Source organism: Mobula birostris, chromosome 20, assembly GCF_030028105.1.
Source record: "Mobula birostris isolate sMobBir1 chromosome 20, sMobBir1.hap1, whole genome shotgun sequence".
NCBI classification, from domain to species: Eukaryota; Metazoa; Chordata; class Chondrichthyes; order Myliobatiformes; family Myliobatidae; genus Mobula; species Mobula birostris.
Window position 1 is genome coordinate 65901806 of NC_092389.1, and position 13170 is coordinate 65914975.

General features: G+C 44.7%; 1 protein-coding gene and 1 pseudogene across 1 annotated transcript in view; both read left to right on the top strand.

Moving 5' to 3' along the window:
* The window catches only part of LOC140185051 (uncharacterized), a 783302-nt gene that overhangs the window by 408703 nt on the left and 361429 nt on the right, over positions 1–13170 (top strand). The window lies entirely within an intron of this gene.
* LOC140185494 (C-X-C chemokine receptor type 4-like) overlaps positions 12773–13170 on the top strand; it is an 11977-nt pseudogene continuing 11579 nt past the window's right edge.

Sequence of the window (13170 nt, forward strand, 5' to 3'; positions counted from 1 at the left end):
AACAAAAAGAAAATATACAGTAAACTATGAATTAAAATAATACAGCTGCAAAAAAATGACACAAAATGCCAGTGGTGACGAGGGAGACAAGGTATGTCGGCGGGTATAATCGGAGTGAAATGTAATGCTGGGAAACCCAGTATTTAATCTGTCCATTTGTTTCAGTAGTTGCGTGAAAGCGACTCCGTACAATGATCGCTGATGACCCTGTCACTGTGGATCCGGTAATGTCCTGTGAGAAAAAAAAACTATTCTCATCGTTTACTCTGTTGTTTGACATCCAGGTCGACCACTATTGTGACATCAAACCAACCAAAAAGCAAAGAAACAAAATATTTCCGTTTCAGAGAAAACAAAATCGATTTTAACAGCCAAACCAAATGCTTTTCTATAACTTGAACATCTTGTTATACTGCGCCTGCTTTTAAATAGAAAAGGTTGATCCAGCTCCTTGTGAAGACAGTACTGAGACATAGAATGGTTTCATTTGAAACGTGCAAACTCTGTGAGAGAACACCGTTTCTGCCGCTCCATAAATAAATGTTAATTGCCGATGCCATCAGATTTTTAAATGGACAGTGAACGCACGAACAGTACCCTGTATTCCCCTTCTCTTTTCACACTACTTCTTCAAAATAGTTTGCTGTTTTATATATAATCCTTATAGTAATTAATTTTGTAAATATGCCACCAGGCGACTAGAATATTTTGCATATTTAGCAGACATACGAATGACACAGAAAAAACTTTAAACTAACAATAAAACTTGCAATTGGGTTTTGTGTTTTATCCACTGAGCCGACCATATAATCTCACCAGATGGTCGACCCCATTCCACAGCTCCCCCTGAAGTTCCGCTGTGCCTCCGTGGAGATTTCACGGTGGGAAAAGGGTGGGGACTTCTTGACGCCGACTTTATTTTATCTCTTTTGTTTACCGTTACATACTTCAACACGCATGCCGTGTGCAGTACTGTTCGGGTTCTGTTCCGAGAACAAAACAATTTGCGAAATTTTAAATTCATAACATTACCGCACACAAGACTTTAGATTCAATGTTTCTACAGAGTGAGCATTTTAATTACGAGGACAATTAACTGAAACAGAAAATGCAGGTTGCTGTTGAAATTACAAGTAAAAGTATAGTTATTTCCCAAAACTGGATATGAGATGAAATTCCAAGCTGATTATTTTCCTGGATGAATGGATGACTATAGTTTCCCTCTCTAACGCTATTTCATCTGCGCATAGGCAAATGGAAACACGTCCTAATGCCGTGTTCTTGCGAGTGACGTCAGTCTATACAACCTCCGTTTCCTGTAAAATCTATCCCCACTGCTCCTCCATTCTGATACGTACTCGGTCCTCTTCCTCTGCCAAGCCTCAGACCACTTTTCATTCAGTATTTCAGTCATCCTCTGTTCATCACCTGGATTTACTTCTCACCTGATCTTTTCCTCACAGTCCCAATCTACTGGCCCCTCTCCGTATCCCTTCGTGCCCTGGCCAATGAAGAAACTGTCCAGCTCTGCCTTCAATATATTGCAGATAAAGACTTGGCCTCCACAGCTTTCTGAGGGAAAGATTTCCATGGATTCACCATTATCTCGCAAAACAAATTCCTCCTGATCCCCGTTCTTACAGGATGTCCCTCCTGCTTTGGCTGCCTCCTCTGGTCTTAAACTATCTCACCATAGAACACATCCTTCCACTTCTACTATCAAGGCTTTCCACCATTCGACGGGTTTCAAAAAGGTCACCCCACATTCTTCTAAATTCTGGTGAATAGAGGACAGAGCGATCAACCTCTTTATCTGACAAGCCGCTCAGTCCTGGAATCATTTGCGTGTACCTCCTTTGGAACCTCTCCAGTTTCAGCAGACGCAACGCATCTAACCTAAGGGGGCAAGACCTGCTCACAATTCTCCAGCTGAAGCTACAGCAGTGTTTTATAACGTTTGGGAAATACATCCTTACATAATTCCATCATGTTTGTTTTATTTTCCCACTGAGCCCCAATCCCCGCATTCTCCCTGTAACCTTAGACAACCTTACTCGAGAGAGGGTGGGACGCATTGTTTCTCACGCCACAGCTGCAGTTCCCATACCACACGCTCACGTAAGTCTGCTACACATGATCATTTATGGGTGAGACTGGGCGCCGTGGTTATGAACTTTCGCCTTGGAAGAGACCTTGCGATTCTAAATTTAAAAATAAAGCAGCAGTCACATATTTTCATCCGGTACAATGGCAATTGCAGGTAACCGAGCTCACTTTAGCTGAAACCAGTTTTTCATGTTTCAGGCACATTTCTCCAGTTGTCACTGAAATCCCTGGAATAGTCCATAGCCCGGTGAATTAGAATAGAATAATACCAATGTAAGAAAAATAATACTGGCTTCACATGGTTCGTTGGCCCAGATTCTGGAAGTAATCCAATATTTCTGAAACAATTTCTGCTAATATAGCGATCACATCAGCGCCTTTTGTTATTTCTTAAATTGAATTAATTTGCTGACTTTACTGGATCAAGAAAACGACAAACATTCGCTAACTTGGCTGCAAAAATATAGGCACATTTAGCAGACATACACATCACATAGAAATGTATTTAAACTGTCAAAACTTGCAATTAGGTTTGTGTTTTAGCTACAGATTCGACCATTTAATGTAACCAGATGTTTGACTCCAGCCTTCAGCTCCTCCCTGAATTTCCTCTGTGACAGAGTGTAGATACACGTGTTGGTGCAGGTACAGAGAAACTGCAACATGAACCCAAACTGTTGCAGGACATACGTCCGGGTACTCAAGTACTTATTCGTGTAAGAGTAATTCTGAAATTGGCAGTTCATAGAATATACAACTAAGGGGATCCACAACAATATGAAATTGGCTGACAGAGCGAACAACAAAATTATTGACTTTCTCCGGTTCTCCACCTCTGGATCATTATTTTTCTGTCTGCTGTTCCTGAGCCCCCGGCGAACTCTGTTTGCCGCGATAATATGGCTGACTGTTAAAGCATTAAAAAGCAGAATCAAACAGATCGGCAATAAAGGTGTAGTGATAGTGTTAAACAACTGGTATGCTTTCCACGCTGGTAAACTAAGGTATTCCGTTTTCAAAATGCATCGCCAGGGGACGTTATCAATGGTAAAGTAAGGTCCTATCGCAAAGTATAGCGGAACACACTTCTCAAAACTTCCGAAACCCACAATTGCTATCACAGCAGTCGCTGTCCTCTCGGTGCAGTATCGTTCCCGCAGCTTTTGACTGCAGATTGTAACGCAGCGATCGAACGTGAAAGCCACCGTGAGCCAAACAGAACAGTCCATGGTTGCGACACTCAGGACAAGCGTCACGGCGCAAACCGGTGTAATGTGCAAAGGAGGGGCATAAACATAAATGTTATTGATCTCGCAGAGTACAACAGCAATGGTAACACCGATTAAATCAGCTACGGCCATTCCCACCAGGTAACGAGAGATGCATTTGGAGAGTCCGCAGTTTCGCAGAGACAGGATCACAATCGCCACGAAGTTAACTGCTCCGACACTGTCCTTCGATTGGATGACCACGCCGGACCCGAGTAACAGCTGAACCGCCGATTTCCAGTCGACAGCAGCTGTTCCAGTGGCCGCCTTATCGACCCACTCATCCAGACAGACCCATCATTGTGGCTGAGAATGTTGGAGATTCCATATACTGTGGCCGTAAATTGGACATAGGAGGCCTGTCCCTTCGGGGATAACATTCTGGAGTGGAGTAACGGCAGAGCTAAATTCATGCTTTGCTGTACAGTTGGCTAATAATGTTGAATATAAAGTCTCGACATCCTCATGTTGTGAGATGGATGTAAGAAATAAAATAAATTATATTTTATCCTAATTTAAAACCCGCCTAAGGAAGCAGAACACAGTAAACGGGAAAAGTTTTGCACCTTGTTCTGGCAAATTTCAAAGACAAGTAAACAGGAAAAAAATATTTTGTTGCATTAAGACGGAGACTAATAAAAAGAAAACTATGTCGTCGAAAAACCGGGAAGCTCCCAGAGAGAACTGCAACGATGCTAAAGATTTTGTTCCTATTTTAGTAAACGTTTGAGTTTCTATGTTGATGCAGAATCAGATTTAGAACGATACGTGCTGGTGAAGCCAAAAGCTCGAATAAGGTAAAGTGCTGGAACAGTATCTATTTTAACACTCAATCAATTTTCAATATTGACAAAATGACCGGACATAAGAAACGAGTAATAAAAACCAGAAAAATGAAAGCATAAAATAAAATATACACTTAAACCTGAACAGGCTAAAACACTCATCAGATGACGCACCATCTGTAACAAATGCTACAATTATAAAACACACCCATACAGTTGTAGCCAATTCCAGTTACTTACCAGGGATACCAATCGCTGCTAGTACAGGATAATAAATACTCGCGATGTGGTAAATTGCTGGATAGCCCATTTTCTGTGTCGACTGGTGATCAGTTGAAAATAGTCCAACTGTCGACATCTGCTGTTGATTGCTTTGCAAACTCTTATTCAGGAGAAGAAAGTACCCTCTGACAAATAGTCATACCACGTGGTTAGTCACATCACTGACGGTCCACTGAACAAACACTTCAGGTTTTGTTTTCAATTAAATTAATTGCATTTCGTGAAATTGAAATCGCTCCCCCCCCCCCCCGTGGAATCACAAAATAACAATTATGTTTAATTTTGTTTACCTCACACCTTCAAACGAGAACGTTGTACATTCTTTCTCGATGGCACAGGATTGGCGTGTTTCATATAAAATAATCCTAATCTCAATACTTTTATAACGTGGACCATCACTCTCAAATGATTATCAATAGTTACGATAGGCGAAGCGCATTAAGATTCTAAACTTACGGAAGGGCTTTTAGTTAGATTTTTCAATTCAGTAATCTTTTACCATAGAATCATAGAAACTACAGCACAGAAACAGGCCTTTTGGCCCTTCTTGGCTGTGCCGAACTATTTTCGGCCTAGTCCCACTGACCTGCACACGGACCAAATCCCTCCATACACCTCCCATCCATGTATCTGCCACGTATCTTTTCTCGTAAGGCGAATGGTCACACCTCCTTTTTGCTGTCAGGTTGGTTTGGAGCCACAATACTGGTCATTCTCGATGAAAAACAACGTCGTAAACGATTAGATTAGTTATGTATCTCTGAGGTCATCTCCACGTCTAAACTGATATTGGGGTAGTGGGGTCATCTGTGATTAGTGTAAGGAGTCTGTTTCACAAAGCTATCTGTAAAGATAGATACATTCAATACTATTTTCTTCCATAAAACTGCACTGTTTAACACAAAGTACTCGTATTTCTGTCACTAACATACCGATGCATTTCCCCTCTCTCCGTTGATATTTTGTGCTATTTCCTGAAGGTGTGTTACTTTCATACATTGCTCACTGCAGTCTTTTCTTTCATTATTTTGAAAATTTTACAAGGCTCAGAGTGTCTAATGTGGGCAAGCAAATGACGTCTAAATACGCTGATTTATCCATAGGTAAAGCGGTCTCCATATTTTCCTTATTTGATTTAAGACACGTTGCATTTAAGTCGAATGAATTGATATCGGCCACAAATAGCAATAACTTATACTGGACTCTCCCTGTGTGTGCGATGTCCCATGCCTTCATTATATCTCTAAAAGATATCCGTCAGAAATATCGATCCTGTCAATTCATTATTCTGATTTTTCATATTTATTGACAAGTGGAACGAATCCTTTCTCTCTCCAACTCACCGGATCGACTGGAACGCTGTTCTTGCCTTCAATGACACTTTGTTCAGGATTGTCCCAGTGCTGGGGGCAGGCAGCTCTCCCGGAAGGTGGGACTGGGAAATTTCAATGGGACTTTGCCCAGAATTGTGCCAGTGCAGGGCACAGGCAGCTTTCCGGGACGGCGTGACATGGAGGGGTTTACATTGTGATGCTGACATTTTCTGAGTTGTTGATCAGAGAGAATCCCTGGTCCTGTCTTTCACGTCTTCCTGAGAAGTCTGTCACAATCGGATCCCACTGCCTATTGGTCAATAATTGGATCTGATCACCTGAGCCGGAGTCCGCTGAGCAGCTGCCGTGTGTTATTGGATTGAGCTGCTCTGCAGAATTAATTCATGAACAGAGTTACCCGGTCTCTGGTCACTCAGTTCTCCTGCTTTCCCTCTGTGGGGTACTGCTTCAGCCTCCAGAAGGGTCTCGGCCCAAACCTGCCTGACCTGCTGAGTTCCGCCAGTATTTTGTGTGTTGCTCCCCTCTGTATCCTTTCTCACCCCCATCAGATGCTGAGTTTCCCGAGGCCTGGTCAGTCACGGTCAAATCAGTGAAACCGGCCCCATCAGAGACGGGAATCGGGATCAGCACCGATCATTGTTGTTCAGGTAGTGTCTGTCTGTCTGTCTCTTCCTCTCTGTCCCTCGCTCTACAGTGAATTTAGTGGCGATTGTGATCCTGTCCTGGGGAAAGTGCGGCCTCTCTACCTGCACCACTCGCTACCTGGTGGCCATGGCAGCGGCCGATCTACTGACTGTTGTCATCCAGGGCATTTTGTATCGAATCAATTGATATTACTTCCCGTGGAGTTTTCTGAGCATCACCCCTGTGTGCAGTGTTATTGATGTACTGAGATACACAGCCACAGACTGTTCTGTCTGGTTCACCGTCTCTGTTACCTTTGACCGGTCTGTCGCCATTTGCTGCCAGAAGCTGAAAACAAAATATTGCACTGCGAACACACATCAAAGTTGCTGGTGAACGCAACAGGCCAGGCAGCATTTCTAGGAAGAGGTACAGTCGACGTTTCGTCTCTGCACGAAACGTCGACTGTACCTCTTCCTAGAGATGCTGCCTGGCCTGTTGCGTTCACCAGCAACTTTGATGTATGTTGCTTGAATTTCCAGCATCTGCAGAATTGCTCATGTTTACGTTTATTGCACCGGGGAAACTTCTGCTCTTGTTTAACAACAACCGCCGTACTGCTCTCGCTGAAAAAAACATTCCCCGGTACTTCATGTGGAAAACCACGGTGATAGTCGACAACGTACTGTGGTTCTGTGAACTTAAGGACACTGTTTTCACTGACCCCGGGTGGGCAGGATATGACTGCGTCGATATGACTGCGTTCCTCCCTTTCGCTGGGATCCTGCTGCTCAACGCTCTGACAGTCAGGCACATTTTAGTGGCCAGTCGGGACCGTGAGGGGCTGAAGGGTCAGAGCAAGGGGGAGAACCGCAGTGACCCGGAGATGGAGAGAAGGAGGAGGTCTGTGGTTTTACTCTTCACCCTCTCCGGCAGCTTCATCCTGCTGTGGATGACACTGGTTGTAAATTTCATATATTATCAGGTCTCAGGAAAAGGTTTCGATTTCAATGATTCTCAATGGATCTTTTACCTCGTCGGGGCTTTACTGAAGGATTTCAGCTGCTGCACGAACACATTTATTTACGCGGTGACTCAGGTGAAATTCAGGGAGCAGATGATCAGCGCGGTTGTATATCCGGTCACCTCGGTGCTTCAGTTGATTAATAAAGCCGCGTCCTGAGCGCAAGCCAGAGACGGCCGCTGTGTCTCCAGTCCGGCCTTCACCTCCTCACATTCACCGTCTGGTCACCCAGGTGTTATTCCCGGGCGGATTGCCCCATCGACCGGCAGCTCCGGGACATTAGCATTGTGTGTGTGTGTGTGTGTGTGTGTGTGTGTGTGTGTGTGTGTGTGTGTGTGTGTGTGTGTGTGTGTGTGTGTGTGTGTGTGTGTGTGTGTGTGTGCGCGCGCGCGGAGAGGCAAGACACCGTCCTGGAGACTCAGTACCTCATTGGACCGGTCAGATGCCGGTCAAAGTACAACACCGGAATGCGGCATACCCATTGTTCTGTGGATATGTCCATCTATTCCCATTCCACTGCACCAATCTCACAGACCGACGTTCACACAAGACGTCTGGAGTCTACACTAATCCAATGTCAAATACACCAGTCTCCTCCTTCGCCTTGAACGATCGGCTAACATGAACAATTAACGCAGTCTTTGGATAAACGACGGTTGACACTGCAACTTTAAGGCGCATTCCCGCCACCAGCTGCACTGCAGTGTAGTGTAGAGAATTGGAAAATAAAACACTCACTGTTTTTTTTTTCTAATGAAAGCTAAATTACCCCAAGAAGCCCTGTAGATCGTACGTTATGAAACGCAATACCATGAATTACAATAAAGTCAAACCCATAATTTAACAACAAAACTTTTAAATGAAATCAACACCCGAAGATCGCAATGAAGCCTGCATCTGATTTCTTTATACATGATATGCTTTACCCTGGAATACTGCTTTTAACTGTTTCATGACAAAACCTACAAAGTCTAGAATGATGATTTCCAACAGGACACTAGGAGTAATTAAGCATATTATGGCCAATTATGATTCGTGTCAACATAATTCCTTCCACACTTGTTTTACCTTCTCTCATAAACCCAGCAACTTCATGTATTCTGTAAGATTCCCTCCCCTTGTGCCCATTATCCCCCCAGTCTCGCCATCAGCCTTTCACTTTAACCCGACAGACACCTCGGCTTCTGGTTTGCTAAGTGGAAGGTCTTTAACTTTCACTTTAATCCGACAAACACCTCAACATCTGGTTTGCTCGGTGGCAGGTCTTCCTCCCCAGTTGAACTTCTAACAGCTTTTCTGACTAAACAGTCAACCAGTCATTCCCCTCTGCACCTCTGTGTGCAGAGACCCGTAAGAAGAAAACAGAAACCAGTACTTTGAATATAAAGCAATGTTTGATGTGTTCCCAGCAGTACATCTGGCCAGTTGCTAGAATAACCTGATTCAAGACTCATGAAACCCGAAAAGAAATCTCAACAAATTACAACTTTACATGGGAAAATTATGGAAGCCTGAGATGATGGCAAACGATTCTGATGGGTTTCCAACCGCAAACGGTCGGCAACTCTGACCCACCGCCAGAATAATCTGTTGTAAAACTCATCAACACTCAAAAGGGGATCTGAGCGAATTACAGCTTCACATGGAGAAATTTCTTACAGCCACTGTAAGACTAAAGTGATGGACGCAAATTCTACTGTATATACTGATAAATGGATGGTACTTTGTTTTTTTGTTTATCGTTAACTGTAATTCAGGCGCAAAAACAACCTCAACAACATCCCAGTTAAATTATCGTTTGATTTTTCAGCAACAACGGAAAACGTATTATAACGACTTTACGAAATATACTGATGAACCAACAGACTGGCCGATGTAACGGATTCCTTAGAGTTTATTAAACTGTGTGACTTAAAATCAACTAGTCAAAGGCAGAAAAGTGTGTGTTTCTGAGACCGTGACAGTGGGGCATATCCAACAGTCCCATCATCCCAGCGTAATAGAATCCAGCCACCTAAGTCTAAATTCACTCTTCCCGTGATGTTCCCAACAGTCCTCTAACACAACTTCAACAGGAAGATCTTTTCTTTGCCCCCCCCCCCTCAGGTTAATTCAGTATGTTAACATCAACAGTAATCTCAGCAATTGTAAAGGAAGTTGTTGCATTTCAACGAGTAAAGCCGAAACAGGGGACGACCTGACTGTACCACAACACAATCTTAAAACCTGTGCTCGTATCAAATCCAAACATTCTGCAGTGACGATGAAGCTGCACCATCAGCCATACAGCCATAATCAAGAACAGATCGATTTAAACAAATAGAAATGATCCAAAAAAAAGCGTGTTGCACCCCAGAATACCCACATAGACACATGAGAATATTTATTGATGCTTTATATATATCAATTATTTTACTGATATGGGGCTTCCATATAAGCTTATCATCCATCCACATGCCTTTAACCTATGAATTTTATCATCTTTATATAGTGGTTTTCTGTAGCCCTTAAGGAATTTCTTTGACGTTGTTGGGTCTACGCTTTAAGTGATTTGTTTGTAACCATTTTCTAGTTAAAGTTAAAGGTTGGTAAATATGCTACAGTTTAACAAAGTTAAATTCATTGTCTGTGGTATGGCGCGGCATGTGATGACGTCACCCCCGGTTTCGCCGCGTCTGGTGCGTAACTTCCGGTTCGGAGAAGGTGAGAAGGTGGTGCCATGCGTGCAGCGCGATCGTGAGGAGCTCCGTGTCCACCCACAAAGAAACATTATAGAAGCAACGCCGTAAGTTCATAACAAAGTATTTGAAGTAAAAATATTAACGCGGTTTCTGTGAAGGTTTCTGTGTCGGCTTTTCAATTTCAAACGCGGGGTGGGCTCGGTCCCGGCGGCGGTTTGACGGGACCCCCGCTTCGCTCCCTACTCGGGGCGGCTGGAGACTCTCGCTAAAAGAAGAGAGCGCGGGTGGTCTCCAGAATGAAACAGACGCTGTATATGTTTGTATTTGTTTATCAACAGTTTTCACCATACGATGTTAATGTGGAAGAGTGAACAGTAAATGGTTAACCTTACTACGACTCTGTCTTCATTGGCTCCGGTTTAACTTGGTGTTTAGTCAGAGTTTCAACACACTGCACCAGAACACTACACGTCGTGTTTTAAGAAGGCAATGATAATCCCGGTGCTGAGGAAGAGCAAGCTGGCATGGCTGAATGACTATCGACCTGTGGCTCTGACATCAATTGCTATGAAGTGCTTCGAGCGATTGGCAATGGCACACATCAACCACAGCCTACCGGTCAACCTCGATGCTTTGCAATTCGCCTACTGGAGCAACAGGTCAACGGCAGATGCCATCTCTCTGGCCCTACATTACTCCTTAGAACACCTGGAGAATAAAGACCCATATGTAAGGCTCCTTTTCATTGACTACCACTCTGCTTTTAATGCCATCATTTCAAATAAACTGATTCCTAAGCTCCGGAACCTGGGCCTTAGCACTCAGATCTGCAGCTGGATCTTCAACTTCCTCACAGACAGGACCCAGGCTGTAAAAATACGGGACAAGCTCTCCTCTACAATCACTCTGAGCACCGGTGCCCCACAAGGCTGTATACTCAGCCCCCTGCTGTACTCACTGTACACCCATGATTGTGTAGCCAAGTTTCCGTCGAACTCAATATATTAGTTTGCTGATGACACAACAATTGTAGGCCGTATCTCGGGTAATGATGAGTTTGAGTACAGAGAGGAAATTAAGAACCTGGTGGCATGGTGCAAAGACAATAACCTATCCCTCAACGTCAGCAAGACGAAGGAATTGGTTGTTGACTTCAGAAGGAGTAGTGGACCGCACGACCCCATTTACAGCGGTGGTGTGCAAGGGGAACAGGTCAAAAGCTTTAAATTCCTCGGGGTCAATATCACAAATAACCTGACTTGGCCCAAACAAGCAGAGTCCACTGCCAAGAAGGCCCATCAGTGCCTTTACTTCCTCAGAAAGCTGAAGAAATTTGGCCTGTCCCCTAAAATCCTCACTAATTTTTATAGATGCACCATAGAAAGCATTCTTCTAGGGTGCATCACAACCTGGTATGGAAGTTGTCCCGTCCAAGACCGGAAGAAGCTGCAGAAGATCGTGAACACGGCACAGCACATCACACAAACCAATCTTCCGTCCTTGGACTCACTTTATACCGCACGCTGTTGGAGCAGTGCTGCCAGGATAATCAAGGACTCGGCCCAGCCAGCCAACACACTTTTCATCCGTCTTCCCTCCGGGAGAAGACTCAGGAGCTTGAAGACTCGTACGGCCAGATTTGGGAACAGCATCTTTCCAACTGTGATAAGACCGCTGAACGGATCCTAACCTGGATCTGGGCCGTACCCTCCAAATATCCGGACCTGCCTCTCGGTTTTTTTGCACTATCTGACTTTCCCTTCTCTACTTTCTACTTATGATTTATAATTTAAATGTTTACTATTTACTATAGACTTGTACTCCAGGAAGCGGGAAGCGCAGAGTCAAATATTGCTGTGATGATCGTACGCTCTAGTATCAATTGTTTTGCGACAATAAAGTAAAGTAAAGAATAAACAAGACAATAGGCACAGTAGAGGGCAGTAGGTTGGTGACAGTCCAGGCTCTGGGTATTGAGGAGTCTGATGACTTGGGGGAAGAAACTGTTACACAGTCTGGTCGTGAGAGCCCGAATGTTTGGTGCCTTTTGCCCATGGCAGGAGGGAGAAGAGTTTGTATGAGGGGTGCGTGGGGTCCTTTATAATGCTGTTTGCTTTACGGATGCAGCGTGTGGTGTAAATGTCTGTAATGGCGGGAAGAGAGACCCCAGTGATCTTCTCAGCTGACCTCACTATCCGCTGCAGGGTCTTGCGATCCGAGATGATGCAATTTCCGAACCAGGCCGTGATGCAGCTGCTCAGGATGCTCTCAATACAACCTCTGTAGAATGTGGTGAGGATGGGGGGTGGGAGATGGACTTTTCTCAGCCTTCGCAGAGAGTAGAGATGCTGCTAGGCTTTCTTTGCTATGAAGCTGGTGTTGAGGGAGCAGGTGAGATTCTCCGCTAGGTGAACACCAAGAAATTTGGTGCTCTTAAGGATCTCCACGGAGGAGTCGTCGACGTTTGTCGGAGAGTGGTCGTTCCGTGTCCTCTTGAAGTCAACAACCATCTCTTTTGTTTTGTTCACATTCAGAGACAGGTTGTTGGCTCTGCACCAGTCTGTTAGCCGCTGCAACTCCTCTCTGTATGCTGTCTCGTCGTTCTTGCTGGAATATTGTCTGTCCAGCAGCCTTCCGAGGGTTGACCCTGCACAGAGTTCTCCTCGCAATGGCCACGGTAAGACACAACACCTGGACATTTGGAGGAGGGGTGGTTTTCCTCGCCGCCACATCATTTTCCACCTCAAACTAAGCATGCAAGTTGTTCAGCGTATCTGGGAGGGAGGCATCACCCGCACAGTCAGGTGATGTTGTCCTGTAGTTGGTGATGTCCTGAATGCCCTTCCACATGCGCTGCGTGTCGCCACTGTCCTGGAAGTAGCTGTGGATTCACTGAACATGTGCACGCTTTGCCTCTCTGATGGTCAGGGAGAGTCTGGCCCTCGCTGTTGTTAGGGCTGCCTTGTCGCCTGCTCTGAAGGCGGAGTCACGGGTCCTCAGCAGCGCATGCACCTCCGCGGTCATCCATGGGTTCTGGTTAGTGTGTGTAGTGGTGGTCTTGCAATA